Source organism: Rhinatrema bivittatum, chromosome 7, assembly GCF_901001135.1.
Source record: "Rhinatrema bivittatum chromosome 7, aRhiBiv1.1, whole genome shotgun sequence".
Taxonomy (NCBI): Eukaryota; Metazoa; Chordata; class Amphibia; order Gymnophiona; family Rhinatrematidae; genus Rhinatrema; species Rhinatrema bivittatum.
This window is the reverse complement of record NC_042621.1, coordinates 282873083-282890685: the sequence shown is the minus strand read 5'-3', so window position 1 is coordinate 282890685 and position 17603 is coordinate 282873083.

The window sequence follows — 17603 nt, the reverse complement described above, 5'->3', positions numbered from 1 at the left end:
TGGCCGCACCCTCCGTACCCGCCCCCAGGTCGCGGCCCGGCGCGCAGGAGGCCCGCTGGCGCGCGGGGATTTACGCCTCCCTCCGGGAGGCGTAAATCCCCCGACAAAGGTAAGGGGGGGGTTTAGACAGGGCCGGGCGGGTGGGTTAGGTAGGGGAAGGGAGGGGAAGGTGAGGGGAGGGGAGGGCAAAGGAAAGTTCCCTCCGAGGCCGCTCCGATTTCGGAGCGGCCTTGGAGGGAACGGGGGTAGGCTGCGCGGCTCGGCGAGCGCCGGCTATACAAAATCCATAGCCTTGCGCGCGCCGATCCAGGTTTTTAGCAGATACGCGCGGCTCCGCACGTATCTACTAAAATCCAGCGTACTTTTGTTTGCGCCTGGAGCGCAAACAAAAGTAGGCTATTCGCGCGCCTTTTAAAATCCGCCCCATTATGTGCAATGTTCTCTCAACCTAGCTGATGGACTCTGAAGGTCATCAAATCTTCACAAGAGAGCACTGTTCTGTTTGTAAGTCTCACTTTGAATGTCAAAGTGGCCCCTAACCCATACACTAATATCTAAACCTCACCTCGAGTAGCTAGGAGGGCCTCATATAGAGGTATAAATACCTGCCTAGTTTGAGGGCCTTATAGCTTCTCTCTCTCTCTCTCTCCTACTCTCCTAGGCTGGCTCTCCAGCAGCTTAAAATACAAAATATGCCCCCTCCCCCCCCCCCCCCGCCCAGTGGTTGTATGTAGGAAATACAGCAATTCTGGCACTTATCACAGTTTGTATTAATACCTATGTGAAGCACTAAGATAGCACACTTTGTGATAAACTGCTAATTAGCATAAAACACACCCCTTTTCCTATCACATGTGATATTTAGTGAATTTTGATAAATCCAGTCATAAATTAGAAAAATAAATACCTATCAAATCAGCTTCTAATCTTTCTCAACAACACCATTTTAATGATTACAGTGCTGCCACCTCTCTTCATGTCAATAAGTGGCAAGAATTTCCTAAACAGAAACAAGTACATCCAAATGTTCAAAGCATAAAACGATAACTATAACAATCATCTTTCAGTAATAGGTTCCCCTATCTTACCACATAAGAACATGCCATACTGGGTCAGACCAAGGGTCCATCAAGCCCAGCATCCTGTTTCCAACAATGGCCAATCCAGGCCATAAGAACCTGGCAAGTTCCCAAAAACTAAGCCTATCCCATGCCACTGTTGTTAATAATAGCAGTGTCTATTCTCTAAGTCAATTTAATTAATAGCAGGTAATGGACTTTTCATCCAAGACCTTATCCAATCCTTTTTTAAACACAGCTACACTAAACACTAACCACATCCTCTGGCAACAAATTCCAGAGTTTAATTGTGCACTGAGTAAAAAAGAACTTTCTCCGATTAGTTTTAAATGTGCCACAAACTGAATTCATGGAGTGCCCCCTAGTCTTTCAATTATCCGAAAGAGTAAATAACTGATTCAAATTAACCCGTTCTAGACCTCTGATTTTAAACACCTCTATCATATCCCCCCCCCCCCCTCAGCCGTCTCTTCTCCAAGCTGAAAAGTACTAACCTCTTTAGTCTTTCCTCATATAGGATCTGTTCCATTCCCCTTATCAATCATTTGGTTGCCCTTCTCTGAACCTTCTCCATCGCAACTATATCTTTTTTGAGATGCAGCGTCCAGAATTGTACACAGTATTCAAGATGTGGTCTCACCATGGAGCGAATCAGAGACATTATGACATTTTCCGTTTTAATCATTATCCCCTTTCTAATAATTCCCAACATTCTGTTTGCTTTTTTGACTGCCACAGCATACTGAACTGACGATTTCAATGTGTTATCCACTATGACGCCTAGATCTCTTTCTTGGGTGGTAGCTCCTAATATGGAACCTAATACTGTGTAACTATAGCATGAGTTATTTTTCCCTATATGCATCACCTTGCACTTATCCACAATAAATTTCATCTGCCATTTGGATGCCCAATTTTTCAGTCTCAGAAGATCTTCTTGCAATTTATTACAATCTGCTTGTGATTTAACTACTCTGAACAATTTTGTATCATCTGCAAATTTGATTACCTCACTCATATTTCTTTCCAGATCATTTATAAATATATTGAAAAGTATGGGTCCCAACACAGATCCCTGAGGCACTCCACTGCCCACTCCCTTCCACTGAGAAAATTGTTCATGTAATCCTATTCTCTGTTTCCTGTCTTTTAGCCAGTTTGTAATCCACGAAAGGACATCGCCACCTATCCCATGACTTTTTACTTTTTCTAGAAGCCTCTCATAAGGAACTTTGTCAAACGCCTTCTGAAAATCCAAATATACTACATCAGCTGGTTCACCTTTATCTACATGTTTATTAACTCCTTCAAAAAAGTGAAGCAGATTTGTGAGGCAAGACCTGCCTTGGGTAAAGCCATGCTGACTTTGTTCCATTAAACCATGTCTTTCCATATGTTCTGTGATTTTGATATTTAGAACACTTTCCACTATTTTTCCTGGCACTCAAGTCAGTCTAACTGGTCTGTAGTTTCCCGGATCACCCCTGGAGCCCTTTTTAAATATTGGGGTTACATTAGCCACCCTCCAGTCTTCAGGTACAATGGATGATTTTAATGATAGGTTACAAATTTTAACTAATAGGTCTGAAATTTCATTTTTTAGTTCTTTCAGATACCATCTGGTCTAGGTGATTTACTACTATTCAGTTTGTCAATCAGGCCTATTACATCTTCCAGGTTCATCGTGATTTGGTTCAGTCCATCTGAATCATCACCCATGAAAACCTTCTCTGATACGGATATCTCACCAACATCCTCTTCAGTAAACACTGAAGCAAAAAAATCATTTAAATTTTCTGCAATGGCCTTATCTTCTCTAATTGCCCCTTTAACCCCTCGACCATCTAACGGTCCAACTGACTCCCTCACTGGCTTTCTGCTTCTGATATATTTTTAAAACGTTTTTGCTGTGAGTTTTTGCCTCTACGGCCAAATTATTTTCAAATTCTCTCTTAGCCTGTCTTATCAATGTCTTACATTTAACTTGCCAACGCTTATGCATTATCCTATTTTCTTCTGTTAGATCCTTCTTCCAATTTTTGAATGAAGATCTTTTGGTTAAAATAGCTTCTTTCACTTCCCCTTTTAATCATGCTGGTAATCGTTTTGCCTTCTTTCCACCTTTTTTAATATGTGGAATACTTGTGGACTGTGCTTCTAGGATGGTATTTTTTAACAATGACCATGCCTCTTGCACACGTTTAACCCTTGTAGCTGCTCCTTTCACTTTTTTTCTAACTATTTTTCTAATTTTATCAAAGTTTCCCTTTTGAAAATTTAGAACGAGAGCCATGGATTTGCTTACTGTCCCCCTTCCAGTCATTAATTCAAATTTGATCATATTATGATCACTATTGCCAAGCGGCCCCAACACCGTTACCTCTCTCACCAAATCATGTGGTCCACTGAGAATTCGATCTAAAATGGCTCCCTCTCTCGTCAGTTCCTGAACCAATTGCTCCATAATGATGTAATTTGTTCCATCCAGGAACTTTACCTCTCTAGCATATCCCGATGATACATTTACCCAGTCAATATTGGGGTAATTGAAATCTCCCATTATTACCGCACTACCAATTTGGTTAGCTTCCCTAATTTCTCTTAGCATTTCATTGTCAGTCTCACCATCTTGACCAGGTGGACATTTGTATACTCCTTTCACTATAGTCTTCCCCAACACACAAGGTATTTCTACCCATAAAGATTTGATTGTGTAGTCTCATGCAGGATGTTTATCCTGTTGGACTCTATGCCATCCCGGACATAAAGCGCCACACTGTCTCCTGGGTGCTCATCTCTGAAATTGTGATATAATTTGTACCCTGGTATAGCACTGTCCCATTGGTTATTAGGGATGTGCAGCAGGGATGGATACGTTTGATTAGGTATTCGTATTCATCGGGACCCAAATCCATTACATCCATTTTCGGGGGACCCCAATTCGTCCATTAGCTACATATGGGATTCGTTTCCCATTAAAGTTAAAAAAAATAACACATCCCAACCCTTTAAACTTAACTACAACCCCCCACTCTCCTGACATCCCCAAGACTTGCCAAAAGTCCCTGGTGGTCCAGCAGTGGTCCTGGAGCATTCTCCTGCATTTAGGCCATCAGCTGCCGGTATTCAAAATGGCGCTGATAGCCTTTGCCCTTACTATGTCACGGGGCTACCGGTGCTATTAGTCAGCCCCTGTCACATGGTAAGAGCACAAGATGGCGCCGGCAAGTCTTGGGGGGGTCAGGAAGGTGGGGGTTTATTTGTTAATGATAGGTTGCATTCATGGGGGTTTCCTATACGTTTCGGAACCCCACGAATGCAATGAATAGGGACCTATACGTTGCGGATTGCGCTTTCTTTCAAAACGAATGCACATCCCTATTGGTTATCCTTCGTCCACCATGTCTCTGAGATGCCAATTAAATCTATGTCACCATTCACTGCTATACAATCTATTTCTCCCATCTTACTTCTTAGACTTCTGGCATTAGCATACAAACATTTCAAAGTTTGTTTTTTGTTTGTATTTTCATTCTGCTTTTTAATTGATAGGGATAAGTTAGAATTTTTTAGCTCAGGTGAGTTTTTAGTTACAGGCACTTGGACTACTTTTCTTATTATTGGAACCTCACTGTCGGGATGCCCTAATTCTAATGTATCGTTAGTATCCTTTAAGATACCTCCCTCCGAACCATGCGCTATGAATTTAATAAAAAAGTAATTTTGAACATCACAATTGTGCTTTATTCCACTCCGTAGGGAGTGTTTTTGTTTGTGTTAGCATTAAATAGGCACAAAGGGAAGTGCAATATTACCTAAAAATTGGGTTTATATATATATATATATATATATATATATATATATATATATATATATATATATATATATATATATATACACACCATGTACAGTACATGCCATGTACAGACATGCCACAGATGGTGCCAGCAGAGACCCCCATGGGGATAACCTTGATCTATTTATAAAAACTGCCCTGAAAAACTAAATAGAATTGAGTGATGACAATCTCAGCTAATCGCATAATAAAAATCCGTTGTGGGACCTCCAATGTTTCCAAACCTGTTCAATAATATCAAGTGCACTGGATTAAGGGATGTTGGTATAATGCTGTTATGCCCACAGTCACTAACCACAATGAAGGCTCTCTACAATAGTGATGGATCCAATTTTATTAATAAAGTCAACAGAATCCCTTACATAAGAGGTGATCTTTTGTACTAAGGGCTGAAGTAACTGATCAATGAATTTAGCTGCTGGTTCAAACAAAGAATCAATCCCAGATACTATCAGTCTACCCGGAGGAAACGTCATAGATTTATGTATCTTAGGGACAAAATAAATATATATGGTGTGGTAAATGAAAAAGAATTTTGAAATCTAAATTCCTTAGATGTCACAAGCTTGTTTTGTACTGCATCCTGTAAAATCTCATTAAGATTAAAAAATCTCCAATCTGGTAACGCAACTTAATGCCCACAATCACCAGCCACATTCCCCCTTTATCTCCACTATTCAGCAAAACTCCAGACTCGAATCATTCCAGCCTACCTTCTCATTAGAGGTTGAAATCTTGCTCAAGAAGCTCAAACCATCCTCTCATTCATCGGACCCCAATACCATCAAACCTACTCATCTCCATCCCAAAAATCATATCGAAGCCTATTTCAGAAATCATTAACTGCTCTCTTGCTCAAGGGATGGTTCCAGACGCCCTTAAGATCGCGATACTCAAACCGTTGCTAAAAAAACCAAACCTGTCACCTGATGACCCCGCCAACTTCTGTTCAATAGCGAACTTACCATTTATTGCGAAACTCCTAGAGAAAATCATAAACAAACAACTTTCCGAATACTTGGACTTACACAAGATTCTTGCCCCAACACAGTTCGGATTCCGAAAATCACTAAATACAGAATCACTATTAATCTCTCTTTCAGACTCTTTCATCTTCAACCTAGAAAATAAACAACCATACCTCCTTGCTCTTCTCGACTTATCCGCAGCATTCGATAAAGTGAGCCACGCAATTCTCTTAGAGCGCCTCACGGACATTGGTATTAGGGGTGTGCATTCGTTTTGAACTTATATGTAAAACACTACTTTTTTTTTTTTTTAACTTAAAAAAGTGATGAGGCGAAAACGATCGGATTTCCAACTTATTCAACATAGCTATGTTGAATACGTTGGAAATCGTGATCATTGATCCTAAATAAAAATTTAAACCCCTCACCCTCCTTAATCCCCCCCAAGACTTACCAAAACTCCCTGGTGGTCCAGCGGGGAGTCAGGAAGCCATTATTCTATTCCTTTGCGAGGAGCACGTGACGGCCGCGCCACTCCGATGTGACGCGGACGTGACGTCCGCGTCACATCGGAGTGTGGAACACGTGACGTGTTCCACCGCGGTTCCGCTCCCAGACCCCTCGTTAGACACAAACGGAACTTTTGGCCAGCTTGGGAAGGTCAGGAGGGCCCCCCCAAGCTGGCCAAAAGTTCTGTTTGTGTCCAACGAGGGGTCCGGGAGCGGAACCGCGGTGGACCACGTGACGGCCGCGTCACTCCGACGTGACGCGGACGTCACGTGCTCCTCGCAAAGGAATAGAGGAATGGCTTCCTGACTTCCCGCTGGACCACCAGGGAATTTTGGTAAGTCTTGGGGGGGGGGGGGGGAATAAGGAGGGTGAGGGGTTTAAATTTTTATTTAGGGAACCGGTGCACGTATGGACATAGACTCAACTTATGGAATTCTCCATATGTCCATATTGACCGAAATTGACCCCCCTTTTCGACTTATGGACTTATGAACATAAACTTTTTGTCTGCACATCCCTAATTGGTATTACTGGGATGGCACACAACTGGTTCAAATCTTTTCTCAATAATAGATATTTTAAGGTCAAAATCAATAACAAAGAATCCCACCTCATCAGCTCATCCTTTGGAGTCCCTCAAGGTTCTTCCCGCTCGCCTACTCTTTTCAACATTTATCTCCTTCCGCTCTGCCATCTCCTAGCATATCTTAATCTAAAACACTACATATAGGCTGGCGACGTGCAGGTACTAATCCCCATCAAGGAATCCCTTTCCAAAACTCTCAGCTTCTGGAACAATTGCCTTCAATCAATCAACCACCTCCTTGCCAGCCTGAACCTAGTCCTAAACACCAACAAGACGGAGATCTTAATTATTTCACATGACAATAAGTACGGTCTAAACAAAATTCCAATCACCTCTCAAATTAATATCTCCCCTCATGTCAGAGACCTTGGGGTTATTCTGGATAAACAGTTCAGCCTAAAAAAATTTATCAATACAACAACAAAAGACTGTTTCTTCAAACTTTAAGTACTGAAAAAGTTGAAACCCCTCCTCCACTTCCATGACTTCCGTACAGTGCTCAGTCCATCATTTTCTCAAAAATCGACTATTCTAATTTGCTCCTTCTAGGACTTCCAGCAAACACTATCAGACCCCTGCAGATGGTTCAGAACTCTGCCACTAGGATCCTGCCCAACTCCTATAGAAGAGAGCACATTACACCCATACTTCTCAGCCTACACTGGCTTCCCATCAAATTTAGAATTCTATACAAAGTCCTTATGATAATCTACAAAGCCATGCACAATCTAACACCCCTTGACCTTAACACTCCTCTACATCTCCATGAATCCTCAAGACTGATTAGATCGGCATAGAGGTGTGCATCCGTTTTCCACGTATTTGTAATCCACAACTTATTTTGTCCTATCTGTTAAATACGTGGGGAGGCGAAACGCATCGCGACTCCCCACGTATTAAACAGATTTCTGTTTTATTCGGCCTCCTAAATAAAAATGTAAACCCCCCACCCTCCTGACCCCCCCAAGACTTACCAAAACTCCCTGGTGGTCCAGCGGCGAGTCCAGAAGCCATCCCTGCATTCTCACACCCACGTTTGCCAGTTTCATCATGACGCCGATAGCCTGTGTCACAGGGGCTACCGGTGCCATTGGTCAGTCCCTGTCACATGGTCACCGGCGCCATCTTGTGCTCCTACCATGTGACAGCGGCTGACCAATGGCACTGGTAGCCCCTGTGTCATAGTATGGGCAAAGGCTATCGGCGCCATTTTGAGTCCTGGCATCGGACGGCAGTTCGCTCCAGGACCCCCGTTGGACCCACAGGGACTTTTGTCCAGCTTGGGGGGCCTCCTGACCCCCACAAGACTTGCCAAAAGTCCAGCGGGGGTCCGGGAGCGACCTTGTGCATGCCGGCCGTCCGATGCCAATACTCAAAATGGCGCTGATCGCCTTTGCCCTCACTATGTCACACATAGTGAGGGCAAAGGCGATCGGCGCCATTTTCAGACGCAATCGCCTTTGCCTTTGTGTCTCAAAATGGCGCCGATCGCCTTTGCCTTCACTATGTCACACATAGTGAGGGCAAAGGCGATTGGCGCCATTTTGAGTATTGGCATCGGACAGCAATTTTGAGTCTAAAAGACAGGAAACAGAGAGTAGGATTAAATGGGCAATTTTCTCAGTGGAGGGGAGTGGGCAGTGGAGTGCCTCAGGGATCTCTACCGGGACCCGCGGTTTTCAATATATTTATAAATGATCTGGAAAGAAATACGATGAGTGAGATAATCAGATTTGCAGATGACACAAAATTATTCAGAGTAGTTAAATCTCAAGCGGATTCTGATACATTGCAGGAAGACCTTGTGTGACTGTAAAATTGGGCATCCAAATGGCAGATTACATTTAATGTGGATAAGTGCAAGGTGATGCATATTGGGAAAAATAGCCCATGCTATAGTTACACAATGTTAGGTTCCATATTAGGAACTACCACCCAAGAAAGAGTCTCGGCGTCATAAGGGATAACACATTGAAATTGTCTGTTCAGTGTTCTGCGGCAGTCCAAAAAGCAAACAGAATGTTGGGAATTATTAGAAAGGGAATGGTGAATAAAAAGGAAAATGTCATAATGCCTCTGTATCGCTCCATGTTGAGTCTGCACCTTGAATACTGTGAACAATTCTGGTCGCTGCATCTCAAAAAATAAATCATTGCAATGGAGAAGGTACAGACAAGGGCACCCAAAATGATAAAGGGGATGGAACTGCTCCCCTATGAGGAAAGACTAAAGAGGTTAGGACTGCTCAGATAGGAGAAGAGATGGCTGAGGGGGGATATGATAGAGGTGTTTAAATCATAAGAGGTCTAGAACGGGTAAATGTGAATCAGTTATTTTATTTACTCTTTTGGATAATAGAAGGACTAGGGGGCACTCTATGAAGTTTACATGTAGCACATTTAAAACTAATCAGAGAAAGTTCGATTTTACTCAATGCACAATTAAACTCTGGAATTTGTTGCCAGAAGATGTGGTTAGTGCAGTTAGTGTGGCTTGTTTTAAAAAAGGTTTGGATAAGTTCTTGGAGGAGAAGTCCATTACCTGCTATTAATTACCGGTAAGTTGACTTAGAGAATAGCCACTGCTATTACTAGCAACAGTAGCATGGGATAGTCTTAGCTTTTGGGTACTTGTTAGATTCTTTTGGCCTGGATTGGTCACTGTTGGAAACAGGATGCTTGGCTTGATGGACCCTTGGTCTGACTCAGTATGGCATGTTTTCATGTTCTTATAATTATTATTAAGAGCCGAAATTGCATGAGCAGACAAAGATTGGAAAGATAAATTGACAACAATATTACCCTCTTGAGGCGAAATGAGGGACCTTGTTGGGATTGAGGATACTGGTAACAATATTGGCATGGTTTGAAGACATCGGACACCAAGGAGTTGGTGATGTGTGAAAACATAAATAATAGATATGTGCATTTGTAGGTTTTAGGTTGGGATTTTTTAAATGTGTGATGAATGTGTATGAGTGTTGGTGTGTTTGTATGGTTTTTAGGTGTAAGATGGTTGTAGGGTTGTTTATGGGGTGTGATGCCACACTGTAATAGATGAAGAATATGTTAACATTTTATATGCCATTGTATAATGGGGGAAAAAAATAAGTAAATGCTGTGTTTGCTATGTTAATAAATGATCTTATATACAAAATTATAAGAATTTGTTATAAGGCTTTATAGAGTTGTGTATATCTCTGTTTGGGGGTGTTACTGTTAAAGGTTCAGAAAGGTGATCAATTACTTCTGATTGTTGTACCATGACTGGAGTTAGCCAGTTAACTTATCCAGCTAACAGATTTCTGCCCTGGCATGTCCCTACATTATCCAGATGAAATTTAGCCAATGAGTTTTCTGTTAAAATTTAGCAGGATATGTGGTGGAAATATTCAAAAGTCGACATTTAGCTAGATAACTGACAAGTTACCTGGCTAAATGATATTGAATATAAATCTCATATTCTAGGGATGTGCATTTGAATGATTCAAATATAAAATCAGTAGTGGCTAATCAATGTTTGATTCGGTTCATTGCAACAGAACAGAAATATCGACTCTTCAGAAAAATGTCTGAAAAGTTTTGTATCAGAGCTGACAGCACACAGCTCATTGCAAATTATGTACACTATTTGCTGAAACGAATGAGCTGAATAAAACAAACCCCCCACCCCTCAAATAAATTAGCTGGAATTGGATCAAAAACGAAACAACAACCCAAGCCAAAATTATTCTCTTGCCCTCCCCTTCTGTTTTCTCAAGTTTTCCCCCATCAATTTTTTCTAGCAATTGATGGCTACTTGTACATGCTTGTTGACTGTTGTGAGATCAGTCTTAATGGAATGCCTAAAGTTGCCAGTTTGTAATAGTTTGGAAGTTCTGCAAAGGCTTTTAAGCTGAGTTATTCAAACCAACGTGAATTTTGAACTTTAATATTAAGCATTAAGCCCTATTTGGAATGCAACAGTGTGAATATTAACAATGCTTCAATGCTGAGACTTTTAAGGGAAAAGTTGTAATGTCTATAATAAAAATGTAAAGCAGAAAAACCTCTCTTTTCTTTGAAGCTGCGCTCGTAAGTTTGCTATGTTGAAAGAGTTTTAGCCTACAGTGTATATAAAGGTAAAATCTGTGGGAGGTAAAAACAACATTATGGGTCTTTCTTCACAGTCTTTGCAAGAACCCTGATGAATCATGTCTTTAATGTCTTTTCCTCCATAAGTTCAGTCAGTTCCTGGCCTCCCCACTGATTTCAGGCCCCCCTGACAGAGACCAGAAGTACCAAACAGTGCAAACTTCATTATTCCTCATAGGTGCTAACACTGATATTACACTGAAATGACTGGACATAACAACGTTTTTTCTACTTTGTACATACATATAGAGCCACAGCACACAGGGATAGGCATACAATTTTAAATTTAACCCACACCCTTTCTGAAATGGGGCTGGCATGTCAGATAGTCTGACCTGAATTGGAAGAGACTATGAATGTGAATGTGAATTAGTAGCAGTCCATTGACTGTGAATCAATTCAAAGTACTTTGCATGTAAAAAAAAAAATTCAGCTGAAGTTGACTGATTATCCAAGTACATTTACATCAAATGTTGCCAATTTGAACCAGGATTTTAAATTAGTTGAAGAAGGTTCACCACGTGCTTTATACACAAAGCCAGTCATTACATAATTACAGAAATCTTTGGCCACGGTGTTTGTCATGGCTGACTTTGGGAAATATGGAGGCAGCACTGAAAAAATTCAAGACACAGTAGGTTTCATGCTGTCAACTCTAGCAGTTATTTATATCAGTCTAGGAACACTACAATTCTTTTAAGTAAATGCACTATATATCCATGCAAAAGCATTCTACTAAAACCAGAATTTGGGTTGGCTATGATTACATGCTATATTAAAATGTTTAAAGTTAATTTCATAAGAGCAAATTGGTATTTCTGGAGGGCTATTATGAGGGCAATATTCAAAAACAGGAAAAACAGATAAGCTATTCAGCTAAAGTTGCCAGGTTAGTTATCTGGATATTCAGTGGGATAAACATCCCACTGAATATCCCTGATTAAAGTTATTTGGTTGAGTGTAGCAGGATAACATTACACATAATCGAATATTTTGAATATCACTAATTTGGTATAAAGTTACCCAGCTATAGCTAGCCTGATAACTTTAGACTTCACTGGCTATATTCAAAAGAATATAGTTAGTTAGGTGGTGATGTGCTATTTAAAACAAATAAGACGATCAGGGGCCTACTGGCCCGAACATAGCCAGACTCCTCCCTCCCACTCTAGCTCCAAAGACTCAGCCCTGCCAGGTTGAGCTTGCAACCTCTTCCCTGAAACCCCTTCCATCTAATATTTAAAAAAATATATGGGCCGGTGCTGGTCTCAGCCTATGCTTCCATTGGAGCTGCCTAGCAATGATAGAAGCTCTAGGCCCATATCACAGTAGGCATAGAGGAGATATGGTAAATACATTTAAATACTCCTAAGGTATCAAAGCACACGAGGTGAGACGCTTTCAATGGATAGTTTACTCTGGAGCAAGGGGTCATGGGTTGCGGATGAAAGTGAGTAGGCTCAGGAGTAATGTAAGGAAATATCTCTTTACTGAAAGGGTGGAAGGTGCATGGAGCAGCCTCCTTTTGGAGGTGGTGAAGTCAAGGACAGTATCTGAATTCAAGAAAGCATGGGACTAGCACAGGGGATCTCTGAGGTAGAGGAGGGATTGTAAAACTGAGTAATTGGTGTGTATGGGCAGATTAGACGGGATATATAGGGGTTCAGATTCAGCTACTGTGTAGCTAAGCTAGATTTCCAGCTAACATACTCTTAAATTCATCATTCTGCTATATTTATAGCAGAATGATGAGTAACGAAAAAAGAAGGGATGGGGGGGGGGGGGGGCGATAGTGGGCATCCAGCCGCATAGCAGCGATGCATTTTTGCCTGCCACACTGCCCACTATCGCCCCCATAGCGCCACACCGAAAGGTGGTGTTATTTCCAGTGCTACTGCCAGTGATAATGTGTATAACATTATCGCCTGCAACGGTACTGGAAATACATTTTTTTTTGCCTGCTGAAAGCCCACCCTAACCCCACCCTAACCATGCTCCTTTCCTGAATTTAAATATTATCCATGCAATGCAGTAGTTATCATGTATGTTAGGACCCCAGTGCACGCAATAACAGCCTATTGCATTTTAAAGAATGACCCTATTAGTCTGTATTTTCAGTGTGGCATGTGCATGACTGAATATACCCAGATATCCTAAAGTTAGCCAGATAGGTCTAACCGGCTAACTTTAGAACAACTTTATGGGATGACCAGACTTAGCTGGATAACTTATCTGGCTAACTCTGATCCACCCAATTATGCCCTAGACTACCCCTAACTTATCCAGCCAAATTTTAGCTGGATAATAATTTATCTGTCAAGAATTTAGCCGGATAAGTGCCCAAGTATTCGTTTAGATGGATAACTTCTGATTTATCCAGCTAAATACTTCTGAATATGGACCTCATTGCCTTTTCCTTGTTTCTATGTTTAAAAAGAGCAAACAATGCCACAGGCTGTGTCAGAAATCAAAAGCTTTGCTGTCACTTCACATCTGAAGTTACTTTCATTAAGAGAGAAAAAAAAATATCTCAAGCTCACCAGCTTGTTATATGGCTAATGGTTAACATTTTTTATTGTATGCATGAACATCAAGCAAACTGCAAGAATGGCACCTCCTGGGCAGACAATACACAGATCTTAACATAGTAACATAATAATGATGGCAGATAAAGACTAAATGATCCATTTAGTCTGCCTAGCAATTTGCTTATGGTAGTAACTGCTAAGGGTAGGAAGGAGGAACATTTTGTTTTTGTTTTGATTTTTTTTGGGGGGAGGGGAGGGCTTTTCCCCCATGAATTTCAATTTATGCAATGTTTATTTCATTTTTTTAGTTTAAAAAAATAAAAAACAAATAATGGAGAAAAAAAAGAAACTGGTCCTTCTGTGAGCCCACCCATCCCTTCCACCTAGAAAAATGCCAGGGCCAGGATCCTTCCTGGTCCCCAGTTACCCGGTCTGGAGAAATCCACAGATGGGGCCTAAGATGAGGTCACGGCAACCAACTGTGGCATAAGGCTGTGCAAGGCCATATATCAAAATGGTATCCTCTGCTGGGGAGGAGGCGCCAGGGTTAATTAAGTCCAGCGTAACAACCCCAGAAGATGGCATGAGTTGGCGAAGATGAGCCAAACAAAGAAGACTTCGCAGAGGACCTCTGAGTCCTGGACTCCAGGTCTGGACCTGACTCTGGATAGAGGCCCAGGCATTGGGACCCTGCTTCCAGGCTGGAACCTGACATTGGACTTGAGTCTGGGTCAAGGCTCCAGTGTTGGGACCAGGCCTTTGGGCCAGAGTGAAGCATCAGGTCTGGGCACAGACCTGGCCTAGGTCAAGTGCCAGGCATCGGAACCTAGCCTATGGGCCAAACCTCAGCATCGGGTCTGGGTCTGGGCCAAGGCCTCAGGTTCGGTTCTGGCCAAGACACTGGGGTCGGGACTGGGCTAGGACATGGTATCGGTTGGATTTGGTAAGAATGAGGGGGGTTTGTCAGGAAATTTCCCTAGCCTGGAACTTTGCTTGGGTCTTGGCCTTGGCCTGGCCAGCAATTTTTTTTAATAGGTTTTCAAAACAAAACTAGATTCCAATGAAATTTCTTAATAATTTAACTTATTCCCTTTTGAAAATGATCTGAAACAAAATAGGAAATTTTGTCTCATTTCCTATTTTGTTTCTCCTGAATGCTCATCCCTAGTAACTGCAATGTCATGTAGATTACCACCATTCATTTTGTTAAGGGTTGTAACTGCCGTACTGTGCAGGTTAACCCCATGCATTCTGTTAGTGGTAGTAACTGCAATTCTATGCAGGTTACTCTCATGCATTCTATTAAAGATAGTAATTGTCATTCTGTGCATATTACTCCCAGCAGAAATGTTACACCATCCCATTCTTCAAGCCTTTAGGGATCCACTGTGTTTATCCCATCCTCTTTTGAATTCATTAACAATTGTAGTCATCACCACCCCCTGTAGGAGGGCATTCCAGGTATCCACCACTCTCTCCATGAAGAAAATTTCCTGACATTGGTTCTGAGTCACCCCCCCCCCCAGAGTTTCATTTCATGACCTTGTAAGACAGTGCCCCTAGTGTTCCCCTATTTTCCCGTGCAAGTCCAGGCTATTCGCTATACGCCTGGTCCACTTTAAATCCATTAAAAGTATGCTCTATGGGCAGGATCCTGCGGAGCAGGTGGGGCTCAGAGGGCATAACCAGAGACTGGGGAATAAGAGCTGGGATCCAGGTGGGGATAAGGAAACCAAGGCCAGGTCTCTGGGAGGAAAGCAGCTCCTGTGTATAATAGGGATGTGCAGAGGGACGCCATATGTTGCATTCGTGATTCGGATTCGTCGGGGAGCAGATACGTTGCATTCGGCCGTATGGCGCCCCGATGCATTAATACAGCGATTTCTATTCGTGTCCCAGCTAAAATTAAAATTAACTACAACCCCCCACCCTCCTGACCCCCCAAGACTTACGAAAACTCCCTGGTGGTCCAGCGGGGAGTCCGGGAACCATCCCCTGCACTCTCATACCCTCGGTGCCGGTTTCATCATGGCGCCGATAGCCTTTGTCACAGGGGCTACCGGTGCCATTGGTCAGCCCCTGTCACATGGTCATCGGCACCATCTTGTGCTCCTACCATGTGACAGAGGCTGACCAATGGCACCGGTAGCCCCTGTGACATAGTATGGGCAAAGGCTATCGGCGCCATTTTGAGTACTGGCATCGGATGGCCGGAGTGCAGGAGGTCGCTCCGAGACCCCTGTTGGACCCCCCCAGGGACTTTTGGCCAGCTTGGGGGGGGGGGGCCTCCTGACCCCCACAAGACTTGCCAAAAGTCCAGCAGGGGTCCGGGAGCGACCTCCTGCACGCCGGCCGTCCGATGCCAGTACTCAAAATGGCGCCGATCGCCTTTGCTCTCCCTATGTCACAGGTACCGACGGTCGGCCCCTGTAACATAGTGAGGGCAAAGGCGATCTGCTGCCAGTATTCAAAATGGCGCCGATCGCCTTTGCCCTCACTATGTCACAGGGGCTGACCATCGGTACCTGTGACATAGTGAGGGCAAAGGCGATCGGTGCCATTTTGAGTACTGGCATCGGACGGACGGCGTGCAGGAGGTCACTCCCGGACCCCCCTGGACTTTTGGCAAGTCTTGTGGGGGTCAGGAGGCCCCCCCAAGCTGGCCAAAAGTCCCTGGGGGTCCAACGGAGGTCCCGGAGTGACCTCCTGCACTCCGGCCGTCCGATGCCAGTACTCAAAATGGCGCTGATAGCCTTTGCCCATACTATGTCACAGGGGCTACCGGTGCCATGGGTCAGCCCCTGTCACATGGTAGGAGCCCAAGATGGTGCCGATGGCCATGTGACAGGGGCTGACCAATGGCACCGGTAGCCCCTGTGACAAAGGCTATTGGCGCCATGATGAAACCGGCACAGAGGGTGTAAGTGCAGGGGATGGCTCCCGGACTCCCCGCTGGACCACCAGGGAGTTTTGGTAAGTCTTGGGGGGGTTCAGGAGGTTGGGGGGTTTGCTTAAATTTTTATTTAGGTGGCTGTATAATTCGGCAAAGATTTGTGTATTCGTGGGGAATCGTGATACGTTTCGCTTCCCCACGAATACTACGAATAGTACAATATACGTTGCGGATCGCCAATATGGCGAAAATGAATGCACACCCCTAGTGTATAACACGGACCAAACACTGAGCTGAGACAAAGCAACATAACTGTGAGTAGAGAGAGAGAGTACACTCTCTGAATATAGTCAGTCTACTGTTGTGTATATGAATGAAGCTGTGAATAAAAAGCATGTTTTAAGTAAGCCTGAGTCAGACTGAATTTCTGCCTCCATACCTTTAGGAATCACTGCTCATTCCCACATATGGTGTCATGTATGGAATTTTTCTAAAGCTTTGCACAGAAAATAAAACAGCCTCCAAGAAAGTATGTTTGGAGGAAAGAAAGAGTTGTGAAGAAGGCCTGGACCTTTAAAACAAAGTACAGAGCTCAGGGTTGCACAGAGCATGGTAGTTTGTGTGAAAGAGTATTGATACGAAGCTGCATTGAAGAAAAAAAAATAACAAAGTTTAAAGTTTCAGGTAGAGAGGAAACTGTGTGTGGACCTGATTGCTGGGACAGCCTGGAAGTGTAGGTTTATACCAGCTAACGGGAGAAGCCCGGCTGGAGGTAGACAGGGAAATAAGTGATTTAGTTAATGCTGGTTATGCAAGCTTTTTTTTAGCCTTTTATTTTTGCTTTGAGAAAAAAGAGGAAGGAACACTGGGGCAAAAGGGCTGTGATGAACAGGGTGTAACCCTGGAAAAACTGACAGAGGGGACTGTGAATGTGGTGGATGTAAACTGGGTGGGCTCTCTTCCATCAAGAAGCCACTCTGTAAGTAAGGTGTACAGTAGGGTAGCCCTTAGCTGTATATGATTTTGTGAAGTGAAATATTTTTCATCTCC